General features: G+C 44.7%; 1 protein-coding gene across 1 annotated transcript in view; it reads right to left on the bottom strand.

The window, feature by feature from the left end:
- Positions 1-9023, bottom strand: part of cfap70 (cilia and flagella associated protein 70) — a 36718-nt gene extending 27695 nt beyond the window's left edge. The window contains exon 1 of the mRNA XM_042318209.1: positions 8834-9023. The gene's annotated coding sequence lies outside the window, so the exon portion shown is untranslated. The remainder of the gene's footprint in view (positions 1-8833) is intronic.
- Positions 9024-19881: the final 10858 nt, after the last annotated feature.

The raw sequence follows: 19881 nt of genomic DNA, 5'->3' as shown, positions 1-19881 counted from the left end.
CTTCATACAGTACATTAGTACTTGTTATACAGACTACATTCCCTCTTATCTAATGCATGTTAAGTTTTAATTTTAAATATCAAGTACACCATTTTTTTCCCCAAAATGAATACTGTGGCTAATACAACGGGAAGCGCTGTGGCTAATACAACGGGAAGTGCTGTGGCTAATACAACGGGAAGCGCTGTGGCTAATACAACGGGAAGCGCTGTGGCTAATACAACGGGAAGCGCTGTGGCTAATACAACGGGAAGCGCTGTGGCTAATACAACGGGAAGCGCTGTGGCTAATACAACGGGAAGCGCTGTGGCTAATACAACGGGAAGCGCTGTGGCTAATACAACGGGAAGCGCTGTGGCTAATACAACGGGAAGCGCTGTGGCTAATACAACGGGAAGCACTGTGGCTAATACCACGGGAGTTTGCTCTTATAAGGCAGCAAATAAGGAGGCAGGTGACTCATTTGAGTAAAGAAGGCCGAAACTAACTCTGTCCTTCTGGTCTGTGGGGTGGTGTGGAAGGAGAACATTGTAGGAGATTCACTATTATCCGTCCTGGCCCTGGGCTGCATTCAAAACACGCCAGGGGTACTGTGAATAGGACAAGCAAGCAAAAATCCAGTGGGGAAAAACTTGGCAAAACAGTTTAATGACGGCTGGGGAGGGCTGAAGAGGTAGAGCAACAGCATGAGCCTCATCTGCCTGGCCAACACGCCATCGGTCGTCAGGTGGTGTAGGTACGAACCAGTGGAGGCTGCTGAGGGGAGGACGGCTCATAATGACTGGAACGGAGCAAATGGAATGGCACCATGGAAACCATGTGTTTGATGTATTTGATACCATTCCACCTATTCCACTCCAGCCATTACTATGAGCCTGTCCTCCCAAATTATGGTGCCACCAACCTCCTGTGGCACGCACCAAGTGCCAGTCCCACTCCCTACCTCTTCCCCTTGGCCCTAACCTAATCCTTTGATGTTTGCAGTTGTTTAAAGTGTAAGCAATGTGGTGGATGCACCACCACTTCACTTCCTATCGAGGCCCTTCAGATCGGCCAACATTGAAGGGTAAGGCCTACGGGACCAGCTGTCTGTGTTCATCTCCATAGTCATAGCCACAAACTTGATCTGTGTCTTTGACTGGCCAGAATCCATGCCTAATCTAAGAGGAATAGCCTCTGTCTGCTGTTTCATACATTTTGACTGACATTCCCATCCTGTCTGCTTCTGGATCAGATTTCTACATCCTGTATGGGTCTGGTATGTAATGGGTGCGTGTCGGTGGCAGGGAAGTCAGGCGCAGGAAAACGAACTTGGTATAAACAGAGTCGTTTAATAAGTGCTCATAAAACTCCAAAAACCAAAATATACCAAAAATAATATAAGTGGGTACAAAACCCGTCGCACACCGACACATGACTTGCACATAACATACAATAAAACAATCTCCGACAAGGACATGAGGGGAAACAGAGAATACACAACATGTAATTGATGGGATTGGAACCAGGTGTGAAGGAAGACAAGACCAAACCAATGGAAAATGAAAAATGGATCAGCGATGGCTAGAAGGTCGGTGACGTCGACCACCGAACACCGCCCGAAAAGGGGGGGAACCGGCTTCGTCGGAAGTCGTGACAGGTATGACCACATCTAATATTCTATCTGATCCTAGGATCTGTTGTGATAGAATATGAAGTGATGGGTTTGTCAAACCATTTTTTTTGTCACATGCACTGAATACAACAAGTAGACCTTACATGTAAGTGTAGACCTTACATTGAAATGCTTACTTACAAGCCCCTAACTCTTTTTTGAACTGCACTGTTGGTTAAGAAAATATTTACCAAATAAACTAAAGTTTAAAAAAAGATAAATAACACAATAAAATAACAATAACGAGGCTATACACAGTGGGTACCGGTACCGAGTCAGTGTGCGGGGGTCCAGGTTAGCCAAAGTAGTTTGTACAAGTAGGTAGGGGTGAAGTGACTATGCATAGATAATAAACAGCGAGTAGCAGCAGTGTACAAAAGAAATGGAGGGGTGGTGGAGGTGTTAATGTTAATAGTCCGGTGGCCATTTTATTAATTGTTCAGCAGTCTTATGGCTTGGAGGTAGAAGCTGAGCCTTTTGGTCCTAGACGACGCTCCGGTACTGCTTGTTGTGCGGTAGCAGAGAAAACAGTTTATGACTTGGGTGACTGGAGTCTGACAATTTTTTGGGCTTTCCTCTGATGCGATATGAGAGATTATTAGGTTGGGTGTGAGAGGTAGCGGGGGCCTAGAGAGGATAAAAAGGGCCAATTCAATGCATGCCCAGTCTACCCACGGTCAAATGACGTGAGGATGGCACAAGCTGGTCCAGACTGAGCGACAGGTGGCGCCGGGTTTACACAGCGGGTCGTGGGTGAGTATGCTCTGCTGCACCAGACCTCACACACACACACACACACACACACACACACACACACACACACACACACACACACACAGGGTGACTGAGTCACCAGGGGAACAGGTTCCATGGAAAGCTACTATGATGGTTGTCAGCTGGGGTTAGCAGGTTTCTCACCAGAAAGAGACAAAGAGACGTAATAGCATACAGCAGGATAGTAGTCATGGTGACACGAGGGTGGTGTTCAGAGGCACAAAATGGAATAAAATGGGGATTTTCTGTTTTCCATTAGATAGCCAATTTTGACTTTGTGGCTGTGCTAACACAAATTTGCTTTTTGGTCTTAACATACGGCTAGAGTTAGGAATGTGGTTAATGTTAGGGTTAGGTTGAAAATCAGATTTTAATTAGAGAAATTGTACAAATAGACTGGGTTTATGACTGGTTTATGGGTGTGGTAGTCAGTGACGACTGGCTCTTCCTTACTAACAGCTCTATTCCGATAAACGGGTCATTTTCCTCTGCTGCAGTAGAGTGATGAGGGCACTGATCATTATTCATTTAGAAATGATTCTATCAAGTGCTAGCTCTGTCACAATATTCTGTTTCTGCTACTGCTATTCACCAGTAGGCCTTTTACTACTACACACATGCTCTGTCCGTGGTTTTATGGGCCCGTTTGCCATCCCTATCAGAACATATTGTTATTATTTATTTAATCATGATGCTACTGTATATCAATCCATTATTGAATGGGAAACTCTCCCAACCATTTTATCAAAGCATCCACTGTGATTTATAACTAGGCCTTTCTTAATTGCCCCTGAGGGGATAAATACCATGTTATTGAGTAAAAATGAACTATGTGTCTGTATAATTGCGGTTGCCAGTCCCTGTGTGGGAAGGGCTGGATTCCCAGCAAAAGGGAGGATTCTGTCTTGATAAGAGCTTCAGTTTAGGCCAGGGCATGTGAAGAGGGGAGACAGGAAAGCACTAAGCAGCAGGCATTAATAATGTCAACATAAATTTGCAACACACAGAGGTCCCGGTGAGCCCACTCAACTCAGCCTTCCTGTGTTCCCGTTTGCCTGACACAAGTCCCGCCCAGGTGACATACTGTAGTATGTATGTTTCAGACAACTGAACCATTTTCAGCAATGTCCTAGTCTTTACGTAAAGGGAAATTCTGCAACTTTTCAACCTCAAATTCATTATTTTCAGCACCATACCAGTGTCAACATGCATTTCTGTGATTAAAAAGAAAGAGTTCTTAAAAAATGCTTCTCTGTGACATCACAGGGTAGGATTAAATGTAAGAAAAACAACTAGTTTCTAGCCAGTTAAGGGTATTTTCTTGCTCCCCACGTCACTACGAATCTCATCTTTTGATGCCATCGGGTAGAACTGTTACACTTTACTGTATATTTTTACGACAAAACTTAGAAACTGGTATTGTGCTGGAGATAATGAAAATGAGGTTGAAAAGTGGTGGAATTAAATTGTATTTGTCACATGTGCCGAATACAACCGGTGTAGACCCTACCGTGAAATGCTTGCTTACATGCTCTTAACCAACAAACAAATTTAGCTTAATAAACTAAAGGAAAAATAGCAACAAAATAAATGAACGTTTAAGTTTTCTGTGTAACTGTTCTATATTCCTCTACTCAACTGGTATCTTTCTCTCTCCCTTTTGCTTTTCCTTCTAGTCATTTTAGGAAGGGGACAACTGATGTTGTTTGAATTTAATTATCCTCTACTCTATTCTTTCTCCGCCTGGCCCTTTAATCTATCCATCCTCTCTGTAATTTGAATGGGGGGGGGGGGCAGATGTACAAAACCCATAGTGCTTTATAAACTGCCGTGTCCAAGTACACAGTCACAGAAACCATGCTGCGTTACCAAGAATCCACCTCGCTTTTCATTGAGCCTTCTTTCTCCTCTCTCTCCCACTCTTCTCTGACGCCCCCAGCCCTTCTCTCCCCCATCCATCCCCCTCCTCTCCTCCTAAATCTCCTGTATCTCTTTCTCTGTTGGTATTCAGTTACAGCAGGCAGCTAGTGTTGAGTCACGCTGTTTCATCAATTACCCCTCCAGCAATGGTTTATTATTTAACTTCCTCCCTGACCACCCTGCCTGTGTGTGTCAGTTTACTCCGTCACAGAGAGCTTTTCAACGAAGGGCAGGGAGGAACATCTCAATAAAGGTTCAATCTTGTCAGTGTGTGTGTGTGTGTGTGTGTGTGTGTGTGTGTGTGTGTGTGTGTGTGGTGTGTGGGGGATCTATTCCCATGTCCTCTTATTTCCTTTCAGACTATGGAGGAAAGTGTGTTCCACAACTCTCTTTGTTTATGTTGAAACCAAGGAGTTTTGGTAAATAAATAATACTAATAGGTCTTTGACGGTCCCCTGACCCCTCAGTAAACCCCCTTCAGGTTGTTGTGACCAGTGGAGGCTGCTCAGTGGAGGACGCCTCAGAATAATGGCTGTAATGGAGCGAATGGAATGGCATCAGGCACATGAAAACCATGTGTTGTTTGTATTTGATACCATCCCATCCATTGCTCTACAGCCGCTACCACAAGCCTGTCCCCACCAAATTAAGGAGGCTCCAACCTCCTGTGATTGTGACCATAGAATTGGTTTTATTTCTATGGTTGTGGGTGACGCCCTCCGCCTCTCTGGTGGTCTGGTAGGATATTTTGTTAATCTGCCGCCAGACATGAGAGAGACATGATGACAGGTAAAGAATGTAGGTGGACTTCTATACAATGGCTGACATCAATAACCATTTATCCCCGAGTCTATGAACCGGTTCTCATCAATGGCTGACATCAATAACCAGTTATCCCCTGTCTATGAACTGGTTCTCATCAATAACTAGTTATCCCGAGTCTATGAACTGGTTCTCATCAATGGCTGACATCAATAACCAGTTATCCCCTGTCTATGAACTGGTTCTCATCAATGGCTGACATCAATAACTAGTTATCCCCTGTCTATGAACTGGTTCTCATCAATAACCAGTTATCCCCTGTCTATGAACTGGTTCTCATCAATGGCTGACATCAATAACTAGTTATCCCCTGTCTATGAACCGGTTCTCATCAATAACCAGTTATCCCCTGTCTATGAACTGGTTCACATCAATAACCAGTTATCCCCTGTCTATGAACTGGTTCTCATCAATGGCTGACATCAATAACCAGTTATCCCCTGTCTATGAACTGGTTCTCATCAATAACCAGTTATCCCCTGTCTATGAACCGGTTCTCATCAATAACCAGTTATCCCCTGTCTATGAAATGGTTCTCATCAATAACCAGTTATCCCCTGTCTATGAACCGGTTCTCATCAATAACCAGTTATCCACTGTCTATGAACTGGTTCCCATCAATAACCAGTTATCCCATGTCTATGAACCGGTTCTCATCAATAACCAGTTATCCCCTGTCTATGAACTGGTTCTCATCAATAACCAGTTATCCCCTGTCTATGAACTGGTTCTCATCAATGGCTGACATCAATAACTAGTTATCCCCTGTCTAATAACTGGTTCTCATCAATGGCTGACATCAATAACTAGTTTTCCCCTGTCTATGAACTGGTTCTCATCAACAATTGTTAAAATGCCAAATTCAAAACAGAAATCTCATAATTAAAATTCCTCAAACATACAAGTATTTTACACCATTTTAAAGGTAAACTTGTTGTTAATCCCACCACAGTGTCCGATTTCAAAAGGGCTTTACTACAAAAGCACACCAAACGATTGTTAGGTCTGCACCTAGTCACAGAAAAACACAGTCATTTTTCCAGCCAAAGAGAGGAATCATAAAAAGCAGAAATAGAGATAAAATTAATCACTAACCTTTGATGATCTTCATCAGAATGCACTCACAGGAATCCCAGTTCCACAATAAATGTTTGATTTGTTCGATAAAGTCCATCATTTATGTCCAAATACCTCATTTTTGTTTGCGTGTCTAGTACACACTACAAACTCACGAGGCGCGGGCAAGTCCAGGTGAAATTCAGACGAAAAGTCATATTACAGTTCGTAAAAACATGTCAAATGAAGTATAGAATCAATCTTTGGGATGTTTTTATCATAAACTTCAATAATGTTCCAACCGGAGAATTCCTTTGTCTGTAGAAATGCAATGGAACGCAGCTAACTCTCACATGAGCGCGCGTGATCAGCTCATGGCACTCTGCCAGACCCCTGACTCAATCAGCTCTCATTCCCTCCTCCTTCACAGTAGAAGCCTCAAACAAGGTTCTAAAGACTGTTGACATCTAGTGGAAGCTGTAGGAAGTGCAATATGACCCCATAGACACTATATATTCGATGGGCAATGACTTAAACTACAAACCTCAGATTTCCCACTTCCCGGTTGGATTTTTTCTCAGGTTTTTGCCTGCCATATGAGTTCTGTTATACTCACAGACATCATTCAAACAGTTTTAGAAACTTCAGAGTGTTTTCTATCCAAATCTACTAATAATATGCATATATTAGCAACTGGGCCTGAGTAGCAGGCAGTTAACTCTGGGCACCTTATTCATCCAAGCTACTCAATACTGCCCCCAGCCATAAGAAGTTTTAACAGACATATTATTTCACTTATAGTTCACTGAATCACAATTCCAGTTGGTCAAAAGTTTACAAACACTAAGTTGACTGTGCCTTCAAACAGTTTGGAAAATTCCAGAAAATGATGTCATGGCTTTAGAAGCTTCTGATAGGCTAATTGACATCATTTGAGTCAATTGGAGGTGTACCTGTGGATGTATTTCAAGGCCTACCTTCAAACTCAGTGCCTCTTTGCTTGACATCAGGTGAAAATCAAAAGACCTCAGACATTTTTTTTACCTCCACAAGTCTGGTTCATCCTTGGGAGTAATTTTCAAACGCCTGAAGGTACCACGTTCATCTGTACAAACAATAATACGCAAGTATAAACACCATGGGACCAGACAGCCATCATACCGCTCAGGAAGGCGACGCGTTCTGTCTCCTAGAGATGAACGTACTTTGGTGCGAAAAGTGCAAATCAATCCCAGAACAACAGCAAAGGACCATGTGAAGATGCTGGAGGAAACAGGTACAAAAGTATCTATATCCACAGTAAATGAGTTCTATATCAACATAACCTGAAAGGTCACTCAGCAAGGAAGAAGCCACTGCTCCAAAACCACCATAAAAAAGCCAGACTATGGTTTGCAACTGCACATGGGGACAAAGATCGTACTTTTTGAAGAAATGTCCTCTGGTCTGATGAAACAAAAATAGAACTGTTTGGCCATAATGACCATCGTTATGTTTGGAGGAAAAAGGGAGAGGATTGCGAGCCGAAGAACACCATCCCAACAGTGAAACACTGGGGTGGCAGCATCATGTTGTGGAAGTGCTTTGCTGCAGGAGGGACTGGTGCACTTCACAAAATTGATGGCTGCATGAGGCAGGAAAATGATGTGGATATATTGAAGTAACATCTCAAGACATCAGTCAGGAAGTTAAAGCTTGGTCGCAAATGGGTCTTCCAAATGGACAATGACCCCAAGCATACTTCCAAAGTTGTGGCAAAATGGCTTAAGGACAACAAAGTCCAGGTATTGGAGTGGCCATCACAAAGCCCTGACCTCAATCCTATAGAACATTTGTGGGCAGAACTGAAAAAGCATGTGCGAGCAAGGAGGCCTACATACCTGACTCAGTTACACCAGCTCTGTCAGGAGGAATGGGCCAAAATTCACCCAACTTATTGTGGGAAGCTTGTGGAAGGCTACCCATAACATTTGACCCAAGTTAAGCAATTTAAAGGCAATGCTACCAAATACTAATTGAGTGTATGTAAACTTCTGACCCACTGGGAACGTGATGAAATAAATAAAGCTGAAATAAATCATTCTCTATTATTATTCTGACATTTCACATTCTTAAAATAAAGTGGTGATCCTAACTGACCTAAGACAGGGACTTTTTTACTGAGTTTAAATGTATTTGGCTGAGGTGTATGTAAACTTCCCACTTCAACTGTACACACACACACACACACACACACACACACACACACTGTGCACAAATAAGCATGTTCACATTGGAGGAGATGTCTGGGACCATATGGTGTGGCTCTTTGTAGACGGCTTTAAGACGAGACATGCCTGATTAGCATGACATGGTTAATTTAGTTAAAAAATGACACTGTCATTCCTCCTGCATATCAAGGAGCTCACATCCACACACAAAACTACTATCTGTTCTAATCATTCATTAGAATCATGCTTACAATATTCATAGTTGAATGAATATATCCCATCCCATAGAGTTTAATGTATTATTCCAATCAGTCTTCTACTCATCCCATGAGCGTGCATTCTAAATGAAACAACATTTAAACTGGTTAGAATGTCATCCCAGTAGAGCCTTACCCACCAGTAGTGAAGCATCGTTCTGGAACTGGGTTTAGGTGAGCTGGGAGAGGACTTAGGGAGGCAGAGCTGTCAGGATTGATTTAATTTGAAGAGAGGCTGAAGGCTCCGGAGGCTGGTCCTGGTGGTATAGAGGGGATTAGCCTCTCTGTCATCCATACGTAGCCTTTATCCCATTTAGCCATTTGGCAGGAGGCTTTGTGTACGTGTGTGTGGAGGAGGAGGAAAGGGTGCTGCGTCGTGTGTGTGGGCGGAGGAGGAGGAGGAATGGATGCTGAGTGTGTTTACTATTACGTGCATCTGTGTAGAAATCAGAAGGATCACTCCAGATCCAAGGCGAAATTCGACATTTGTGCAGGTCCACTGGATGTCGGGAGACACTGTCAGAACCAGCCCAAGATCCCTGTACTGGGATTCAACCCACAGTCTACAGAGCAGGAGCTCATTGCCACTCCACCATCTGTCCACAACAGTATACCAAGTCTGAGTTGTCTCTGTTTCATCCCTATCCCAAACCTTCACCCCTAATTAACCCAGTCAGAATGAATGCCTACACTTCACACTAGAGTTGTTTCTGTGTGCCTAAATTTAACAAGTTTGTCACAGAACGTTGGGAGATGAAGTCAGTTTACTCGTCAAAAATAAACGTTTGTCCAAGGACGTTGGGGCATGAAGTCGGACTGTGATATCTTGTTGGTATAAATATAGGTTTTCATATATGGACTGTATGTCTGTCTGTGAATGTGTTTCTAAATGTATCTGTGTGTGTGTCCCTCTGTGTTGTGGCAGGGTGCAGTGGGAATGCCGTTGTTGTATAATTAGTATGTTGAGCGTGATACAGCTGTGCCGTTGCGGCGAGGTGTGTGAGAGAGAGAGGTGGCAGACGCTCCAAACACTCCCCTTCCTCTCCCTACTCTGATCAAACAGAAACGCTATCTCTACCTCATTCTGCTGGTATCTTTTCTATAGTTGAATCCTGGCAGAGTCGTGCTCCCCTCCCTGCAGAAAACGTAGCAGTTGGTGTTTCTTCTCTTCTCCAGGGGATACTTTCTCTCTACCGCATGGAGATAAAAAAGAGAATAAAGGAGAGGAAGGATGGAGAGAGACGAGACGGAGAGGGAGCAGTTAAACTGTTCTTCTCCTCTTCTCCCTTCCCCCTTCCTCTTCTCTCCTCCCGCTTCCTGTTCTCCCACCACTCCCCATTCCTCCCTGCCCCGGTCTTTGACATCACATGTGCTGCGGCCAATCTGAGACTTTGTTCCGCCCACTTTCCTCTCCCTGGCTCCACCCCCTCCGCTGGCCCCTTATATATCCCCCTACAGTCCCGGCAGCAGAGTGTACAATGTGCTGCCAGAGAATCAGCAGCAAGCAGGGCAGACGCAGCAGAGAGACAGAGAGAGAGGGAGGAAGCGACAGGGAGAGTGTGAGTAGGATTTCTGCGCTTTATGACCAAAACCTCACAATACCTTCCACTCTACCTATTCCTCCCTTTCTCCTCTGTGCTCCTGAGACAGAGAAACCTCCTCTGGTTGTCTCTATTTTTTGCTCCAGGCCAGTGCTGACTACTACTGAGGAGAAGATAGCTGAGGCAGAGGCAGCTCCAGGAGGATCTGCTGCCTGGTCTGCACCTCCAGCCTCCACCTCCTCTCCCGCTGCGGAAGGCCGGGTTAGTCCAACAGGATGGGCTGCACCACTAGCAAACTGGCCTGCCAGCCTCCAACCCAGCCCCCAGGAGCCCCGACCGCTGGACAAGACAATCAGTCCTTGAGCCAGCTGGAAGCCCAGGGGCCCAAAGGCCCGGAGGTCCTATCCAGTCTGGAGCGCCTTTCCCAGGCCACGGGCGGCATGGAGAAGTCCTGGTATCGCTGCATCTTCCCCTTTGGCATCATCTCGTTGGTGATCGGTGTGTCGGGCACGGCTGTTACTTACACATACAATGACCTGCCCCTGACCAAAGTGGTGACGGTAGTGTTGCTTATAGCCGGACTGGTGCTGACACTGACCGCCGCCGCCTGCTGGACTGTCCACAAGAGAAAGAAGAGGAAAAAGAAAGAGAGGGCCTCAGGAGCCGGAGGAGGAGGAGGGAGCTCCTTTACCTCAGAGCAGTGCCCCTTGTGAGGAACACCTGGAGCCTGGGATATTCTGACCACACAGGGACATGAGAGGAGAGAAGCCCCAGGAAGGGAGCACCGCCAGGGGGTGGGCTAGCCACCACCACCAGCCCTCCCTAGTCTTTATGGAGCCTGGGATATTCTGACCACACAGGGACATGAGAGGAGAGAAGCCCCAGGAAGGGAGCACCGCCAGGGTGGTGGGCTAGCCACCACCACCAGCCCTCCCTAGTCTTTATGGATCCTGGCTGCTCTTGGCTCAGCTCATAGCTCAGGAATAGGTGTGGAGAGGAGGAGGATAAGGACTCAGGAAGAGGTGTGGAGAGGACGAGGACACAGGAACTGGTGTGAAGAGGAGGAGGATGAGGACTCAGGAAGAGGTGTGGAGAGGAGGACTCAGGAAGAGGTGTGGAGAGGAGGAGGATAAGGACTCAGGAAGAGGATAAGGACTCAGGAAGAGGTGTGGAGAGGAGAAAAACGAGGACTCAGGAAGAGGTGTGGAGAGGACGAGGACGAGGACGCAGGAAGAGGTGTGGAGAGGAGGACTCAGGAAGAGGTGTGGAGAGGAGGATGATAAGGACTCAGGAAGAGGTGTGGAGAGGAGAAAAACAAGGACTCAGGAAGAGGTGTGGAGAGGACGAGGATACAGGAAGTGGTGTGAAGAGGAGGAGGATGAGGACTCAGGAAGAGGTGTGCGAGGATGAGGGCTCAGGGTTCACGGACAGACAGACGGGCGGAGGAAGTACCTGTGGAACTCTGAGGAGAGAGAGACAGAGGGAGAGAGAGACGGATGGGTCTGGCATGTGGGTTCACCACCTCCTCACACACACGCGCTTTTACAGTCGGACAGCAGGTGTCCAGTGTCAAAACAACCTCTCAGGAGACATGCACACACACACACCCTGAGACCCCCTCACACACATTGACACACGCAGCGGGAGCCACACAGACACTTAATCCGCTATGCCGAGCTGCTGCCGGAGTCAGTGCTGCCGTCACTGGCCGTGTCAGTCGCGGCATTCCTCCAAACGAGGACAGGTGACAAGCCGACCGACCGGTGAAAAGTGGGCCAGCGACGGCAACTCGACACCGGGCCGAAAGAGGAGTGCACCCGCGTCAGTGCCCCGCGTCATTCACTCGTCCTGTGACACTGCAGCAATGTGTTTGGGCTTTTTTTACGCAACGGGAGAGTGGAACCTGAGTCCGCCAGGATCTTACTGGCAGCTGGTGGTAGAGGGACGAGGAGAGGAGCAGGAGAGGGCAGGAAAATGATGTGTTTATTTGTGCGAGTGTATTTGTGTAAGTGTGTGTGTGTGTGTGTGTGTGTGTGTGTGTGTGTGTGCAAGAAAGACATTCTACTGGACCGAAAGAGTATGTACAGAACCTGTGGACTTTTTCCAGTGTAAGAACACAAGAACTAATTTATGGAACAAAGAAATCACACATCTACACTATTACACTAGAACAGAGTGACCAGTCCATTCAGTATTACAGTAGTAGGTCATTGTCTGTGCCTTTGTGCCTTTCTGAGGCACAGAAAAGACTACTATTCTAGACTGTGGAATACAGACCAAGGAGGAGAATATTCCACATGGAGTCATAAAGGCCCAAAGGAAACCATGTCTCTGCCTCAGCCATTGGTAACACAAAAGTCTGAGTTTTTAGGTCCAGCACTGGTATTAATCCTCGCAGTGAAAAAGGGACATAAAGGCATTTTCCACCATGTTTTTCTCCATGCAGCCATTCTGAGTGGAGAGTGGAGTGGAAAGAGCTGAGTGAGTGACTGCACTGCACACCTGACACACTGTAGTGTGACTATGAGCATTGACCTCAGTTTTTCTGCAGTCGTAGGACCTCAGCTCCTCTCTCACAGAGAGAGAAAGAGAGAGAGCGAGCAGGGGACAGGATGGGATAAATGAAGGACATTACTGCTGGGGGGACATTCCACCGAGGGACACTTTGACTTGGTGACACTCCACTCTGAGGGACCCCTCCCGTCCCCTTTTCAGTGCCTTGAGCGAGTGGAGCAGAGAACTGGAGAGCTGGATCATGGAAAAAGGCTCTCACTTGTGTGTTACCCATTTCCATCTGCTCTTCTGAGAATTTCCCCCTCTCTCTCCTCCTCTCCCTCCTCTCTTTCCTCCTCTCCCTCCCTCCCTCCCTCTCTTTCCTCCTCTCCCTCTCTCTCCTCCTCTCCCTCTCCTCCCTCGACCCTGACAGACAGACAGCTATCTCAGGGGGAGACAACCCTCCTTCCCTCACATTACTATTACCATTCAAACATTTCCCACTCCCCCCTCACCATTTTCCTCATCTCTCGTGGAATACCCCGTTGTGACTGACCACTGGAGGAGACTGGGTCTGCTGCAGCACGACAAACACACACACAAACATACACACACACACACACACACACACACACGCAAACACATACGCAAGCAAACACACACACAAACATACACACAAACACACACACAAACACACACACAAACACACACACAAACATACACACAAACATACACACACACACACACACACACACACACACACACACACACACACACAAACACATACGCAAGCAAACACACACACGCAAACACACACCAAGACCGGTTTTCCATCCTTTCCTCTCTTTCCTCAATGTTACTGAAAAATGAGGAAACTGCTCTGTGATCTGGAAACCCTCTCTTGCGGTGGTGAGGATTTATTAATGGCATTGATTTGATTGGACCATCCTCATTTCGTACTGATGAATCAGTGTTTTAAAAGGATCTGTACAGGTTTATGTCATTAGGGAATAGAGGCAGTGTACTCATCTAGCTTCTCTCAATAGATGTTCTGAGAATGAATAGGCGAGGCTACACAGTTACTGAGACCACCACTTGGGCTGATTGTCTTGATAATAGAACTAACATATTGACCATTGTCTTGACAATAGAACTAACATATTGACGGTTGTCTTGACGATATAATTAACATATTGATGGTTGTCTTGATGATGGGAACTAACATATTGATGGTTGTCTTGACTACTACAGTGTATCTCTGGATGCGTAGAGAGAGTTAAATGGATGTAGATTAGAACGCACATACACGTGAACAGAGGTAGAGAAGGGAGTCTGGCCTTCAGTCTGGAGCGGTGCCTGTTTTGAACGGGCTCTCCCCTTGAGAAAAGTGTCATTGATTAGCCAAGTATTGATCCAGTCCCATAGAACACCAATGGCATCTAGCATGGTGTTAAATGTGTCTATGCATAAAGAGAAATCAGATACATAACCTTTCAGTGTCAAAGACTCGGTCTGCATCCCAAATGGCACCCTATTCCATATATAGTGCACTACTTTTGACCAGAACCCGGGTCATATGTAGTGCACTATATAGGGAAAAGGGTGCCAATAAAGACGCAGCCTCTCTCCACTCACAGGTCAGCCTCAGCTCTATGGTTACATGTCTAGTGTAGTAGGATAGACATGCAATGGCATGGATCAGCCCTTTGTCCTGAATATGTTGCAGCTTATTGTGTGTGAATGTACTGTAACTATGTCCTCTATTGGACGTGTTAGTCAGTACAGCTTTGTCTTATATCCTCTATTCTACAACCCAGACAAACTGAGGTGAGCTCTACTGCGCTGGCCTACTGGAATTATGCTGGAAACATTTGATGAACTAACGCAGTATGGTTCAGATTGGCACAACAGTGTGAAAAGGCTGAGAGAGAGAGAGAACAGAAGAGAGAGAGAGAACAGAAGAGAGAGAACAGAAGACAGAGAGAGAGAGAACAGAAGACAGAGAGAGAGAGAACAGAAGAGAGAGAGAGAGAGAGAACAGAAGAGAGAGAGAGAACAGAAGAGAGAGAGAGAACAGAAGACAGGGAGAGAGAGAGAACAGAAGACAGAGAGAGAACAGAAGACAGAGAGAGAGAACAGAAGAGAGAGAACAGAAGAGAGCGAGAGAGAGAGAGAGAGAGAGAGAGAGAGAGAGAGAGCGAGCGCAACCAGCCAGTCGAGGCTCTCAATTTTAAGTGGGGACTCTGACTTTGACTCTGGACAGATTTAGGTCAGTCATGCTCAGTGGTGGAAAAACTACCCAGTTGTCATACTTGAGTAAAAGTATAGATACCTTAATAGAAAGTTACTCAAGTAAAAGTGAAAGTCACCCAGTAAAATACTACTTGAGTAAAAGTCTTAAAGTAGTTGGTTCTAAATATACTTAAGTATCAAATGTAATTGTTAAAATATACTTAAGTATCAAAAGTAAAAGTATAAATCATTTCAAATTCCTTATATAAATCAAGAACATACGGCACTATTTTCTTGTTTTTAAAATCTATGGATAGCCAGGGGTACACATTAACACTCAGACATCATTTACAAACGATGCATATGTGTTCAGTGAGTCAGCCAGATCAGAGGCAGTAGAGATGACCAGGGATGTTCTCTGTTCAGTGAGTCAGCCAGATCAGAGGCAGTAGAGATGACCAGGGATGTTCTCTGTTCAGTGAGTCAGCCAGATCAGAGGCAGTAGAGATGACCAGGGATGTTCTCTGTTCAGTGAGTCAGCCAGATCAGAGGCAGTAGAGATGACCAGGGATGTTCTCTGTTCAGTGAGTCAGCAGGGATGTTCTCTGTTCAGTGAGTCAGCCATATCAGAGGCAGTAGAGATGACCAGGGATGTTCTCTGTTCAGTGAGTCAGCCAGATCAGAGGCAGTAGAGATGACCAGGGATGTTCTCTGTTCAGTGAGTCAGCCAGATCAGAGGCAGTAGAGATGACCAGGGATGTTCTCTGTTCAGTGCGTGAATTGGACCATATTCCTGTCCTGCTAAGCACTCAACATGCAACGAGTACTTTTGGGTGTCAAGGAAAATGTATGTAGTAAAAAGTACATTATTGTCTTTAGGAATGTAGTGAAGTAAAAGTTGTCAAAAATATGAATAGTAAAGCAAAGTACAGGTACCCCAAAAAACGACTTAAGTAGTACTTTAAAGTATTTTTACTTAAGTACTTTACACCACTGGTCATGCTGAACTGAATATTATTATTATTCGTAGTTAGAATGCTTTACTGGAAACGGCACTGAAAATGTCTCTGAACTCTGGCTGCTCTGGCGCAGGATCAAGGCAGTGGTCCTGGCCTTCAGCCACAGAATAGGAATGCTGCCTTCTTGTCCTTTTTGTTACTGGACAGAATAACAAGTGGCTTTACTGGCTGAAGTAGCTGGGTCCTCCAGTACTCTCACTGGGCACAGACGTTAATTTACCGTCTATTCCGCGATGGTCCGTTCAACGTAATTTCATTGAAATGACATGCAAACAGCATTGATACAACCAGTGTGGCCACAGTGGGATGTGTATATAATTCTATGTGCTTTACAGCCAGCTCTACTGACTTGCGTCGTCACGGCATGCCATACATTGTTAGTGGAGTTTGGCATGACAACGGACACGACCAAGGAGTCAGGCTGTAGCTCAAACAGGCCTGCTACCAGCAGGCTAGCTTCAAAAGGCCTTTTCACATGTGGTTATCCCAAGTCTATACTTAACCCCAGACGCTCTTAGTCCTGGGCTAGAAACGCTAGAGCAGGGGTTCTCAAAGTGGGGTCTGCAGACACCTGGGAAGGGGAAAACTGAAAACTAGCTGTTATTGGCAGAGAGGTTTGGAACTCTCTTTCTTATTGGTCTATTAACTCATTTACTGCTAGGCAGAACAAAACTCCATCCGATCAAAACATAATGACATTTTAGGAGGACTTTTCGAACAGCTCTTACAGCATTATCATAAATAAAATGCAAATGAATTACTTAAAAATCATACAATGTGATTTTCTGGATTTTTGTTTGAGATTCCGTCTCTCACAGTTGAAGTGTACCTATGATTTAAAAAAATTACAGACCTCTACATGCCTTGTAAGTAGGAAAACCTGAAAAATCGGCAGTGTATCAAATACTTGTTCTACTCACTGTAAATATAATGTTTGACTGCACTGGGCCTTTAAAACGGCAAAGTTGTATCTGCCTCATGACAAAATGTGTAGAATTGCAGGAAATGTGCTTGAAAACGGCAACATTTTTTCTCTGATGTCAAGAGGCGGGCTTTAAAATGTTCCTTTCCCTGGCCAGAGACTTGGTTCATCCAGCCATGCACTGCTGAAGTCATGGTAAAACTGGACTTGTTCTGATTAAGAGGGCGTCCCTGTTGAATTCCCTTTCTTTTCTCTTGCACAAGTTGAACACAATTAAAGAAGACGATTAAAGAAGACTGAGGAACATATTTATTTCATGAGTCTCTGGTGACGTATTTGCCACAAATAGTCACATAACATCGTTTTAAATTGAAAGGAAGCCAAGTCTGAATATCAAAAGAAGCAGGGTGGGATATTTATAAAAGAGATGATTTGTAGGCAGCGCTCTGAGAATCCCTTAGAAGAGAGAGACAGACAAGGCCCCAGGTGCTTCTGATGTTTACATTGTAACCATCTCTCTCTCCCTCTCTGAGGAGAGTTGTGTAATTTCATTGAGAGAACTGGACCGCAAAGTGCTACGTGCAGGGAATACAGTCACAAGCAGTTCGGCTGTCATTCTAACCACACACACACACACACTGCAACACAGACATGGACACACACAGACACCCACATGCGCACGCACACGGATACGCACAGTCCGACACGTAGGTCTCTGAACACCATGCATGTACTGTGTGTGTATTCAGCTGTGTGAGTTCAGCTGTGTGCTTGCTTATGAGGAGAAAATATTGGTATGTAATCATATATACAGTACGTAGTAGTACTTGATGTGATACTTGAATAGCACTTAGGTCGTATTCATTAGGGCACACTGTAGCAAAAGATTTTACAACGGAATATGAAAACTAACGTTTCTCATTGGATAAGTTCAGGCATTTCCACACTACTTCGGTCTGTTTTCTTCCGTTCGGTGCCTAATGAACACGTCCCTGGTATGAGGTGATGTGATGTAAAGATGGAGTGATGATTGTGCTGCAAAAGAGAAGAGAGAAAAAGAGGGACATCTACCTCTACGCCGGGTGAGGGATGTCTTTAACAAATAGTGGACAGCCATGTCTGTCTGCTGAAACCAATGCTGTTTATTTGTCACTAGTGACAGAAAATGTATGTCTCTCTGCCCATTATTCTGTGATGAATACAACTGTATATCTATTTGTATATTTATACTCTGTCTGAACGTGTATATTTTAATTTTAATTGTTGTAGTACCCCTTTCCTGCAGTCGAATGACCTAGTGGCCTCATGGGTGGAATGTTATTCATATTTTTCATAATTTCATAATTAATAAACATTATTTTTTTAAACCCACCGAAAATCTGGTGTTTGTTTCTATGTCAAACAGTTTTGTTATATTTCAGTCTTCTGGGATGTATATGAAGTGTAATATTGGGATTCAAACTCAAAATGAAATACATTTCCTATCTGGCATCTTCTTTTTTTGTTGTTGCCCATAACCATGTGTGTGAGGTGTATACTTTTGTTTCAAAGTAGATTTGTTTGACTACCAAGAACCACTGTGACCCTGATTTAGCCCACTGCAGTAAAAGGTTATTTAAAGCAGTGATGTGAAAATCCTCTCTTTCTGTCATCTCTTGGTATAAGGTTTTGATCGAAGAAAGGATAACTCTGTTTTGGCTAAGAAGTTTAAAGGGATAGACTGCCTTCAAAGTAAGGAAACACATATCTAAATATGTCATTTAGCTGAACTGTCCCTTTAATGTGACCATAACACAATTACTGCTTGTGAGTTGTTTACAGAGCTGTTGAGTATTCATTGATGCTCAGGTTAACCTGGACTCCAGGTTTATCCCTATAGATCTGTCAGGATTTCTGTTTTGCAGGACTGGGCTAAAAATAGAGGAAGAGTAGGGGGAGGGAAGGAGTGGGTGGAGAGAGGGGGGGGGCGGGGGAAGAGAGAGAATGAGAGGGGAGGAGCGAGAACGAGAAAGAGAAAGATAGTGTGCTATTTGCTATTTTTCTTGGAACGCCTGGAGCATGTTTGTGTGTGTGAATGGTTGTTATGTCTTATTGAGTCATTTTGACAAATGGATTTTCCAAAGAATGATTTGTTTATTTAAGGGACAATAGAATTCCCAGAACACAACCTCCTCGTCATAACTAGATCATAACAACACTTAACCAACAGTGTTGAGAGAGAGTGCTTCCATTTTTAAACATGTTTCCCTGCATCATTGCATCACCTCTGTGCCAGAGTCATCATCTCAGTCATTAAACCAGCTATGTGCTGTCTACATTCATATAACCTGTTTTGTCAATTGTAACTGTCATTACAAAACAGGAAACCTGCCTCATCACAGAACATTGTAGTGAAGAAACTCAGGGAATAAATCTGCTTTCACTGAGGCCCTGAGGTGTTCCTTGTCAAGTCACATGGTCAAGGCAAAATGGAGGGCCCGGGAAGTTGGCTCAACGAAAGGCACCACCTACTGGTGAAATAGAGTTTTCAGAAATTCATATTCACGACAAAAGCCAGTATCCTCATTTATTTCTCTCTCTCTCTCTCTCTCTCTCTCTCTCTCTCTCTCTCTCTCTCTCTCTCTCTCTCTCTCTCTCTCTCATCAGTCACTTAATTGTGACTTAATTGAAGTTGAGAAAGACAGGCCATATACTGCTCAATACTGCTCTCTGAAAAGATCAAGTAAACCATTGTTGTTGCGGGCAAGTGTCTATCTCACACTGTAATATCCATTAACCACCCTGCCCTGCCTCTGACACACACACAAACCTTGCACGCAGGCACACAATGCATGCACACTACGCATGCACACTACGCATGCACACAAACCTTGCACGCAGGCAAACAATACATGCACACTACGCATGCACACACACACAATCACTCTCTCATTATCATTATGTTCCATTCTCCTCCTCTGTCTCTTTCCATTTGTTTTTTC

This window comes from Oncorhynchus tshawytscha, unplaced genomic scaffold, assembly GCF_018296145.1.
Source record: "Oncorhynchus tshawytscha isolate Ot180627B unplaced genomic scaffold, Otsh_v2.0 Un_contig_8974_pilon_pilon, whole genome shotgun sequence".
NCBI lineage: Eukaryota > Metazoa > Chordata > Actinopteri > Salmoniformes > Salmonidae > Oncorhynchus > Oncorhynchus tshawytscha.
The sequence above is the reverse complement of the archived record's forward strand: the minus strand, read 5'-3'. Positions and strand labels throughout refer to the sequence as shown.